Source organism: Jaculus jaculus, chromosome 3, assembly GCF_020740685.1.
Source record: "Jaculus jaculus isolate mJacJac1 chromosome 3, mJacJac1.mat.Y.cur, whole genome shotgun sequence".
Classification (NCBI taxonomy): Eukaryota; Metazoa; Chordata; class Mammalia; order Rodentia; family Dipodidae; genus Jaculus; species Jaculus jaculus.
Genome location: NC_059104.1, coordinates 110,871,396 through 110,883,229, shown reverse-complemented (window position 1 = coordinate 110,883,229; position 11,834 = coordinate 110,871,396). Strand labels below are relative to the sequence as shown.

General features: G+C 39.0%; 1 pseudogene; it reads right to left on the bottom strand.

Annotated features, from left to right (window-relative positions):
• Positions 1-292: 292 nt before the first annotated feature.
• On the bottom strand, positions 293-983 carry LOC101613411 (annotated as a pseudogene).
• Positions 984-11,834: the final 10,851 nt, after the last annotated feature.

Below are 11,834 nucleotides of genomic sequence, written 5' to 3'. Positions count from 1 at the left end.
TCTTTTTTTTTTTTTCAGGTCACTTTTTTTTGTTTATTTTGTTTTAGGTTAAAAATATTTATTGCAAGCAGACTCCTTTCCCCCATATTAAAAAGAAAATGTATGACTGGGAACATTCAGCAACTGGAAAGCAGTGAGACCAGTTCCCAAGTTTATTATGAAATGAGGTGCTATAATAGAAAGAAGACATATTTTGGAACTTAATTTATACACTGGGAAAGAAAAAAGAACAACAAAAAAATCAAACCGATCCTAAACATTTTGCATCTTTAATTAAGCACACAAAACTGCACTACTTAATGTATTTCTCCATGAACTTTTTGTGAAATTCAGATCGCAGTGTATCATTCACAAATCTTTTATCTTTCTTCTGATTATCTACACCTTTTGCACAGTTCTTGAAGACAACATCATCATCCCATCTTCTTTTAACTTTGAAGTTGGCCTGAGGCTGGGATGGGCCAGTGAGATTAAGGAGAGGGTTTCCGCTTAGAATGTTTTCCATCCAAATTCTCTCTTCCTCTGCTTTTTGTTCTTGTTCCTTCCTGGCCTGTTCTTCAGCTCTTTCCTTTTTAATTTTTTCCAGTTCTGCAAGAAGAGCTGCAGTATCATCATCATCACTCTCCTCTTCATAATCTTCATCTTCCTCATCTGTCAGAGGATCATCTGCATCCAGGTTGGCAGCAGGGATCTGATCTAAGCGGGGCTTCTTTGACACTGATGAAGTTGTGTGTTCTGGGGTTTGAGGATCTCTGTTTTTTTCCCTAACAGCTGCTCTCTCTCTCTCTCTCTTCCAACTCTCTCCTGAAATCACGGTTACGAACCTCTTCAGGGGCATCCTGAGTAGTTTGTCTGTATTTTATCTTTGTATGAGAGGGAAGGTCTCTGCTTGAATACTGTTTTGACAGTTGGCTCAAATCGCCTTCTCCTTTTCCTCTTCCCCCTCTTGCAGGTTCAAAAGTGGGCCTGGCTGCGGTTGTCATCTTTAATTTTCCCCCCCGGGATCCCACGTAGCAGCCGCCCACGATCATCCGCAGACCATAGCGACTTTTATTTCCCAGAACGCTCTGTGCCCGACGCGCGACCCCCGAAGATCCGTAACTCAAGATTATTTTCTTTAATGTTACCAAACTTTGAAAACTTGGCCCACTTAAGTACTTTATTATTATAATTAATTTTTTCCTCACAATTCACTGGTAATAAGGAATTAGTTTATTAATAAGAGCATTTCTGTGTTTAAAATTCCATTACAGTCAAGCACTAATACATTATGTGCCATTAAAGATAAATATTGTCAAAACTTCTAATTAAACAATGCTGGCATTGCTATCCAGTCCTGACCCTGTGGAGGCAGTACTGCTGTGCAAGGCTGACTCCATGGCTTTGAGATAGTTGAGTTCACAAGGGCTCAAGATTCTCACACATGTTTGAGAGTATGGTTAGGGGTTCTGATCCCCAAATATGCTCTAAGTTAGTAACTGTTTATAAAAAGAAGAGTTATTTTCTAGTGAGGGCATAGCTTTGCTGTATAATCAGAAAACTGTACTGAGATCTTGCTTCTTCCCTAAAGCATGCAGTTTGCTCCAGATACTTCATGCCTAGTCAACGTGGCCAGTGTCTATGTCCCCAGTGTGAGGTTGTTTTTCTAAGACTGACCACAACTGGCACTCCTATTGACTTCTATTTATTGCTAACTAGAGAATTTACTTTCAGAAACTTGCAATTGCAAATTCTCTGTCTCTTGGAGGTCAAACATTTCTAGCCTTTTGCCAGCTTTGCAATCCAGAAGTCTTTCTCAGAGACCTGGGATCCATCCATTAGCAATGTAATCATTCATACTGAAGGGTAGAAGTCAGAGGGTGATGTTAAAGTGACATTTCACAAATATAGTGTGGTCACATTACCTAGTCTCCCTTAAATGATTCCAGTCTACAACACATTAACCGTAGCTCACCTAAATTCTTAGAAATCTCCCCAACTTTTGAACTACTCTTGAGTAAAGTTTTCTTTTTTAGTTAGTGCCTTTAAAAAAACATTACAGGGAGTTTGTGTATTATTTGGACAGTTGGTCAAACAATTATGTTATTTAACTCTGAGGTCTGTACTGCTCTGCACTTTACAAAAATTCCCAGAGATATAAGTTGGTGGAATAAAACAGGTTTATTCAAAGCTGATACTGAATAAGATGGAGAAGACTATATTAGTTAGGGTTCACTAGAAAAACAGAACTAAAAGAATGAATATATTTTATAAAGGAGAAATGGGGTGACCAGTGAAAACTCTGTATTGGGGTTTTTATGTCCTTGGCCTATATGGAAATTAGGTTTCAAGTTGAATTGATTAAACTTAAATGTATATAGAAGACTTTGATTAGTAGACCAGAGAGAAGAAGCTGCTAGTGTTCCAAAAAATAAATAAATAATTCCTAGAAGGAAGAAAAACCCAGAAGTAAAGAAAACAGAAGGCAGTTCCTGATCTCCAACTGGAGTCAATTTTAGGTTTGGACTGGAGTTGCCTTTTAGTCTTACTGAGGTATGTTCTTTTGAGCCTGTATCCCTGCAACTAGCAGTGTACAAAATAAAGATACCTGGGCTGGGGAGATGGCTTAGCTGTTAAAGCACTTGCCTGTGAAGCATTAAAAGAAAAACCTGTCTAGGCCTGGAGGGATGGTTTAGCAGTGAAGGAATTTATCTGCAAAGCCAAAGAATCAGGTTTGATTCCCTATGACCAACATAGGTCAGATACACAGGGGATGCACACATCTGGAGTTTATTTGCAGTGGCTGGAACCCTGGCACACCCATGCTCTCTCTCCCTGTTTCTCTCTGTCAAATAAATAAATAAAGAAAGAAATTTTTTTAAAGCCTATCTATTGGGCTTGCCTCAAAAAAGAAGAAGAAGTAGGAGGAGGAGGAAAAGGAGAAGGAGAAGGAGAAGAAGACAGCCAGGTGTGGTAGCACAAGCCTTTAATCCCAGGATTTGGGAGGCAGAGGTAGGAGGATCTCCATGAGTTTGAAGCCACTCTGAGATTACATTGAGATTACATAGTGAATTCCAGATCAGTCTGAACTAGAGTGAAACCCTACCTTGAAAAACCAACAAAATAAATAAATAAATAAATGAAGAAGAGGAAGAAGAAGGAAAGTTACCTTGCTCATAATCTCTTGCTTGGGTGTGACCATCATGTCAACTAAGGACAAACAGAGTTTTCATGCAAGATAAGACCATATTGGTCACATAGGGGATCAGGAGTTATTTCTTTTGACAAGAGAGGCCCATTGGTTTGTGAAATTCAGGGTGTTCACATCAGGATAATTCAAAATTATAGGTTAACATCCTTCATGTCTCACAGAAATGTCCTTCCAAGGCTGTGAATTTCACTTTATTGTAGTTACGCAACTCCAGATCTATGTATCAATATAATTTAAAAATTATGTCAGCCCTTTGGCTGATTTTTAAGAGCAATTTTTAGAGTACTCATAAATGTCCCTATACTACTGACCATGTTTTAAAGCAAGAATTATTAATTCCTACATTTCCTATTTCCTTAGCTTTCAGTGGAATGTGAAACAGCTAGCCCACCCACATGATGTTTATATGTCTTATTTATATGATAATTGACCAGTGTTTTGTTTAAAGATAACTCATAAAGTGTCACATCACTTTAGATGTTACAGAACTGATGTTCTGTTAACTAGTCATAACTGGATTGTCACTTACTTTGTAACTAAGTGAGATACTAAAAATATTTGAGCATATTTATTAGTAGGAAACAACTAAGATAATTCTGAAAATAAATGCATTTTGTAATTAAGGGAAATCATCTTGGAATGAGGTAAAAAATGACTAGAGGGCAACAATGCTAATCTTCTTCATGAATGTAAACAAATATTTGAATAATAATACTGATAATTCATTAGTCAAGGCTGAAGGTGGTACTCTAGTTACTGCCTAAACTGCTATGCTGTTACAGTATAGGCAATAAATAAACTACACGAACTGCCAGGGGAAAACAGCCAGCAACATTGTGAGTAAGCAAGGGACTCTGCTATATGAAAGCAACCAGCCTGACAAGATGTACACGTCAGTGCAATGGTGGCACACAGCCTAAATGGGTAACCAATGACTCTCTGATGGACAAAGAGATCCACTCAATGGAAATAAACTCATAGCTGGAAGTGGGAACCAAGTCAGAATCTTCTGGAGAACAAGATTACAGACTCCAATGAGAATCTCTCACTAGTCTGTGGACAAAAGTGAGGCTATACCCATCAGAATCTCTGTAAATTAACAATGCTTACCCACTTTAACCTATCCCAATCTCATTCTCCACTGCAGAATCTATTTTCTTTTTCAGAAAGCAGCAAGAACCAAGGGCAACCAAAATCAACAAGACAAGAATAGCCGATGCCCCATCAGCAAATGAACTACTCCTCACACAGCAGCTAGGGCCCAGATGAGACCACAGAGAAATTGGTGAGATAAGCAAGACTGCTGCTTCTACAGTGAGTCTGACAATCTGCACCAGGGTGATGGAGGCAGACACTAAGAACACTCAAAATGCACCAAAGCCAAAATCCAGAAGCTACTGAGAGCTCAATACTAAAGTAGACTAAAAGCACACTCACCAAGCTTCAGAAAATTTTGTGGAAGAGGGGTCAGAAAGAATTACCATATGGGAGGGAATATCTAGAGGCATTGCATACCCTCCACAATGACTGGCTGCTTCTCTCACAACTAATAAAGCACATCTCCATGATTAATACCAGCCATGCCACGAAGGAGAACCCTTAGTAGAATGCAGGCATGGAGGATGGAAATGATGGTACCAACACATGATGTACCCATGAAAAGTTTCTACTTAATAAAAATAAGTAAAGTCAAGAATAGGGCTGAAGCGATAGCTCAGCTTACAAGCTGACAAGCACTTTCTTTAAGCATGAAGACCTAATTCTCAGAAACCATGTTAAAAATGCTGGACATGGTGGCATGTGCTTGTAGTCACAAGGATAAGAAACAAAGACAAGTGGATCATTGGAATGAAATGGGTAGCTAGAGTGTCCTACTTGGTAAGTTCCAGGTCAGTGACAGACTGGCTCAAAAAAAGTGGATGGTGTCTGAGGCATGACACATGAAATTGTTCTCTGGCCTATTAATGCACACGCACATACATGCATGTGTACTTGCAATGTACATGCACACCTACACACATGAATATGCACACAGAAATAAAGAACAAAATAGTGGGCAAGGACATTACATAAGTCATCACATAAGACATCACATGAGTGCCCAACAGTTCAACTCAGTTCAAACTCAGACATGTGACATGACTTGAAGTTTTTGTCAGATCCCATGGATTTAAGGCTTCAGTCTTAACTAGCCAGCTATAAATCAGGAGTTTACAAGACCCATTATTTATTTATTTATTTTAATTTGATTTATTGGTTTTCTTTTCATCAAATACAGGCAGTTTGGTACCATTGTTTAGGCTCATCTATGATCTACCCCCTCCCATTAAACCCTCCTTGTTGATGTAAATGGGTCTTGCATTGTGGAGTTAGTCCCCAGTTATTGGTATGCTAAATGTCTCTGCAAATCATGACCCAACATGTGACTCTGACATTCTTTGCGCCCCCTCTTCCGCAAAATTTCCCTGAGCTATGTTGGGTTCATTTTTGGTCTGCTTCAGTGCTGAGGTGTTGGGGGCCTCTGAGGTTCTGGCTCTCTGATTTGGTAGGAGTTGATTTTTCTCTGCGTTGGTCTCCTTCCCCTTTGTGCTGGTATCCGGTTCACAGGAAAACATCACCCTTGCTTGTTTCACCAATTGTCCTTAGTTTCAGTTGGGCCCCTTTTGAGGTATGTTGGGGCAGCTCTCTCCATAGGATCTGTATCTATCTGAAAAAGAGAAGCAGATTCTCCAACGGAGAGTAAGTTAGCACCAAGAAAATTGAAATAACACTTACTTTTTTGATAGACAGATTGAAGAAAAAACGACACAAAGAAATTTGAGGAAAAATGGTTGAACCTGGAACAGATCATTCTCAGTGAACTTACCCAATCACAGAAAAAAAATCGACACATAGTCTCACTCATCTACAACACCTAACCTGAATCTACCCAAAATACCTTACGTACTCAACAAGCACCTCATGGACTAGACAATATTTATTTATTTTTATTAGTTATGCACATAGTATGTTTACAGCCATGATGGTACCATTGTTAGCCTTCTCCCTATTGCCCGCCCCCCCCCCCCACGGACTGTGGGTGTTGCATTGTGGGGGTGGCCTTCAGTTATGAGGGAGAAGCCATGTCTCTGTGAATAATGACCCAACTTATGGCTCTAACAATCTTTCAGACCCATCTTCTGCAAATTTCCCTGAGTCATGTTGGGTTCATTTTAGGTCTATTTCAGTGCCGAGGAGGTCTTGGGAGTCTCTGTATCTCTGGATATCTGATTTGGTACATTAGAGCAGTTGGTAACCCACCATGGCTGTGTGCCACTATTGCACTTGTGTGCGCATCACATCAGGTTGATTGCTGTGGAGTAACTTAGACTATGAGTTGCTTAGACAAATGTTGGTCATTTTTCCCCAGTCACTCATGTAACACCTTCTGGCACCAGACAAGCTAACTGTATATGGATTGACTCTCTTCCAGTTTCCAGCCAGGTGGCTTCCATGTTCCATCACAACATCATATGGTGTTTTCAGGCAGTAGGGTCTTACCATTAACCTTTGGTGGTTTATCAAGTACTCTGACAGAATTCTCTCTTCTTTTGGGAAACCTTGTAGGTCTTTCAGATTAACAGTGTAGATGTTACCTATATGCTGGTACTGGAAGTTACAGGTCAGTGCCAAGGAAGAAGGAGGAAGAAAAACATAGGCAATATAAAAGAGAAAAAAGAGAGAGAACTAAAAACAGGAGAAGATTGAGGATCATCTTTATTATACCCTCTCCAGGTCCCTGTGAATCAAGTATTCTCTCTAAGCACATGATTAAGGCTCAACTTTTTAGTATGTCTTTTGGGTATAGAATTTTATGGTACTATTTCCATTTGGGTCCAGTTTTTTGTCCCCCCTCCCCAATCCTTACCCTCCCATCCCACCCACCCTACCCTCCCTATTTCCACTTCTCAAGATGCTTCTTAGGTATGTCAGCATCATGGCTAGATTCAGGTTAGGAGTCACAGCTGAGTGAGGCCATTAGACAATTATACTTCTACGATTGGATGAGTTTGCTGAGAATGATCTGCTCCACGTTTGACAAATTTTCTTCAAATTTCATTGTGTCATTTTTCCTTACTGCTGCATCCATCATGTATATATAGCATATCTTAGTTAACCATTCATCTAATCTTAGACGTCTGGGTTGATAAAACATGGTTGAGCAAATATCTCTGAGCTGAGGTTTGGAACTTTTAGGGTAAATGCCCAGTAAGGGAATAACTGGGTCTGTTGGTAACTCTATAGTCAACCTTTTCAGGAGTCTCAATCTTTCATTCCATAGTGGTATACCAGCTGGCATTCCTACCAACAGTGAATGAGGGTTCCTATTTTCTCCACAACCTTGCCATCAATTGTTGTTATTAGATTTTTTTTAATGTTTGCTGTCCTTACTGGGGTAAGGTAGAATCTCATAGTTGTTTTAGTTTGCATTTCCCTGATTAGAGATGTTGAAATTTTTCTTAAGTGTGTGTTTGCCATTTGTATTTCCTCCTCTGAGAACTCTCTGTGCAGTTCTCTGCCCCATTTTGTGAGTGGGCTGTTTATCTTTTTATTGTTTAGGTTTTTCAGTTCTTTGTAGATTATAGAAATTAGGCCTCTGTCTGATGTGTATCCGGCAAAGATTTTCTCCTATTATGTGGGAAATCTATTGACTCTGCTTATTGTTTGTCTCTGAAAAAGCTTTTCAGCTTCCTGAGATCCCAATGGTTGAGTGATTGTTTAATTTCCTGAGCTACTGGGGTTTTGTTCAGGAAATTTTTTTCCCCATTCCTATATCATGGAAAATTCCTCCTATTTTTTTTTTCTTCCGGTAGTAGCAGAGTTTCTGGTTTTGTATTGAGGTCTTTGATCCATTTGGACTTGATTTTTGTGCATGGTGAAATGTGTGGATCGAGTTTCATTTTTCTGCATATCATTATCAAGTTTGTCCAGCACCATTTGTTGAAGATGCTAAGACCCCTTTTTAAATTTGATATCTTACTAGAATAGCTAAGAGAGTTCAGGAAAACACTGTACTTATATATACACTTGGTTATAAAGGACCCAATTCAGAAGTACCCAAATGGAGGCTGTAATGTATGGCCTTATGGAGTACCATGTCCACCAGATTCCATCCAGAAGCTTGCTAAATGTCATTGTTCCAGTTTTGCTTGCTTGTTTTACTATAGCTTGATCTCAATGTTCTTAATAGAAGTTTAAAAATGAACTTTTATTCACTTGGTACTCATAAGTTCATAGTCAGGCAGGATCTCAGTAACAAAAGAAGGATTAGCAAGAGAAAAATAAGCAAATTTATTAATGCAGGAAGCTCAAAATATGGGGAGAGAGCTCTGTTCAAATGTGGCACTGCAGACAGTGGCTGCTGTCATGACTTACATATCTTAGGATAAGAGCAAAACATGTTTTTTTTTTTATTTTTGGAAAAGGGTAACATTTAGACTTTAATTAAATAAATGTATGTAGTTAATAACTACTATATTCAATACTACAGATCTAGTATATTACTGTAGCTGTGAGGCAACTCATTTTGTTTTTTAAACTTGTTTTTATGAAATAAGGACATACTTAGTATGGAAACAATACATAGTGATATCATCCTTTCCCTCATCCCTACCTCTTTTCTGAAGAGGCCTACCTCACTGGGGATGCAGGGTCAGCTCCATGGGAATTGTGGGTCATGCATTGTGGAGGAAGCAGTCAAATATGGGGGAAAGGCAATGTCTGTGCATAATGTTCCAACTGTGGCCCTGCTAATCTTTCTGTCTTCTCTTCTGCAAAATTCCCTGAGCCAAGTTGGGTGCATTTTAAGTCTACTACAGTTATGGGCTCTTAGGAGCCTCTGGATCTCTGGTTTGGTAGGTGTTGAGTGTCCTCAGTGTCTATGTCCTTACTCTTGTGCTGATATCAGGTTCATTGAGAAGCAGATTCTCCAACAGAGAGTGAAGTCAGCATTGGTTAAATGGGGCAACCATTATTAATTTTGAAAGAAGTAAAAGGGTGTAGACTCTCTTATAGCCCAAGATTAGTGGGAACTTGACATTGGAAAGCAAAATCATTATCTGGATATGATTTTGACATGTTTCCCAGTTCCAGATATGGTTTCCTTTCCACAGAGTGGATCTGTTAACCAATACAAAAGCAAATGGTTATACCCCAAGGCTGTGTGCCACTATTGTACTTGTGTGAGTATCACGTCAGGTTTGATTCTGAGTCGCTTAGACTTTGAGTTGCTTGGACAGATGTTGGCCCTTTTTCCCCAGTAGTTCATGTAGCACCTTCCAGCACTAGATGGGCTAATTGTCTGGGGAGTGGCTCTCTTTAAGATTCCAGCCAGGTCTCTCCATAGTCTGTGCCTCTGGTGTGTAATCAAGTGCTCTGACAGAAGTCTGTCTTGTTTGTTTTGGGAGATCTTGTAGGCCTCTCCAATCAATAGCTCATTGTGGATGCCAATCATTTCCTGGTACAGGGAATTACTGACCAATGCCAAGGGAAAAGAAAAAATACAGCAAAAAAGAGAAACAGGGGAAATTTACTGTTAGGCTTCATCTTATTCTCTCCAGGACCCTTAGATTCAGATGTTCCCCATAAGGTCTTGTTGAGGGTTCAACCTTCTAGCCTAACTTCCAGGATATAGGTTTCTATGGTACCAGTTCAATTTGTGTCCACCTTTGTGTTCCCCCCAAACACCCTTCCCTGTCCCCTAATCCCTACCACCCTTATTGTCCAAGCCTCAAAATGTTATTCAGGTATGTCAGCAGCTTGGGCTGATCCAGGTTAGGAACTGCAGAGACCATTTAATGATTATTTTTCTGTGATTCTCTGAGTTTACTTAGTATGTTATATTCTAAGTTTGACTATTTTTTCTACATATTTCATTGAGTTATTTTTTTCTTACTGCTGAGTAGAATTCCATCAGGTAGACATACCACATTTTGCTTACCAATTTGTCCACTTATGGGCACCTGGGTTGATTATAGTTCTTAGTTATTATCAATTAAGCAACTGTAAACATGGTTAAGCAAATTGGGTAAATGCCCAATAAGGTAATAGCAGGGTGTGTTGGTAACTCTATATTCATCCTTTTCAGGAGTCTCCAAGTTGATTTCCATAGTAGTTGTACCAGCTTACTTTCCCATCTACAGTGAAGGTATGTTCCTATTTCTCCACATTCTCAACAACATTTTTTTTTCACTTGATTTTTTTTAATGTTTGCTATCCCTACTGGAGTAAGGTGGAACATCATAATTATTTGAATTTGCTTTTCCCTAATGGCTAGGGATGTTGAACACTTTCTTAAGTGTGGGTTAGCCATTTGTAAGTCTTCCTCTGAGAACTCCCTACTCAGTTCTCTGCCCCACTTTCAGAGTGGGTTGTTTGATTGTTTTGTAGTTATTGTTCAGTTTTTGAATTCTTTGTAGATTCTAGATATTAGGGTTCTGTCATTGGTATAGCTGATAAAAATTTTCTCACATTCATTGGGTAATCTATTGGTTCTGCTTATGTTATATTTGTCTGTGCAAAAGCTTTTTAGCTTCATGAGATCCCATTGTTTGAGTGCTTGTTTAACTTTCTTGGCTACTAGGGTTTTGTTCAGGAAGTCTTTTCCCAATCCTGTATCATGGAGAGTGCCTCATATTTTTAATTCCCATAGTTGAAGAGTTTCAGGTCTTATATTGAGGTTTTTAATGAATTTGTACTTGACTTTTGTGTATGGAGAAATGAGTGGGTCTAATTCATTTTTCTACATATGGTAATCCAATTTGTCCAAAACCATTTGCTAAAGATGTTTTCTTTCCTCCGCTCTACATTATTGGCAACTTTGTCAAAGATTAAGCAGTTGTAGTTACTCAGACTAAGGGAAGGGTCTTTGATTCTGTTCCATTGGTCTATGTTTATGTTTTTATTCCAGTACCATGCTGTTTTTGTTACTATGGCTTTGTAATATAGCTTTAGATCAAGTATGGTGATACCTCCAGAGGGCTTTTTTTCTGAAGATATGTTTGGATATCTGAGGCCTTCTTCCATTCCATATGATTTTTTTTGATCACTTTTTCAATATCTGTGAAGAATGATGCTGGCATTTGATATTTTTAAATATATAATTTTATTATTAACAAATTGTATCCTTACACACAGTAAACCATGATAATTACCTCCCTTTCCCCACTTTCCCCTTCACAACACTACTCTCTATCATTCTTCTCCCTCTCTCCATTAGTCTCCCTTTTATTTTCATATCATTGTCTTTTTCTCCTATTATGAGGGTCTTGTGAAGGTATTGCTAGGCACTGCGAGGTCATAGATATCGAAAACAATTTCATTCTGGACAGTTGCATTGCAAAGGGTGGTACCCTTCCTTTGGCTCTTATATTCTTTCTACCACCTCTTCTGCAATGGACCCTGAGCCTTGTAGGGTATGATAGGGCTGTTTCAGTGCTGGACACTCCTCTGTCACTTCTCAGCACTATGTTGCCACTTGGGTCATCTCAGCAGTCACCGCCATCTGAAATGAGAAGCTTCTCTAACCAAAAGTGGGAGTAACATTAATAAATGAATATGCACATTAAGTATAGTGCTTACTGGGCAGTTTGGTGAGCATAATATA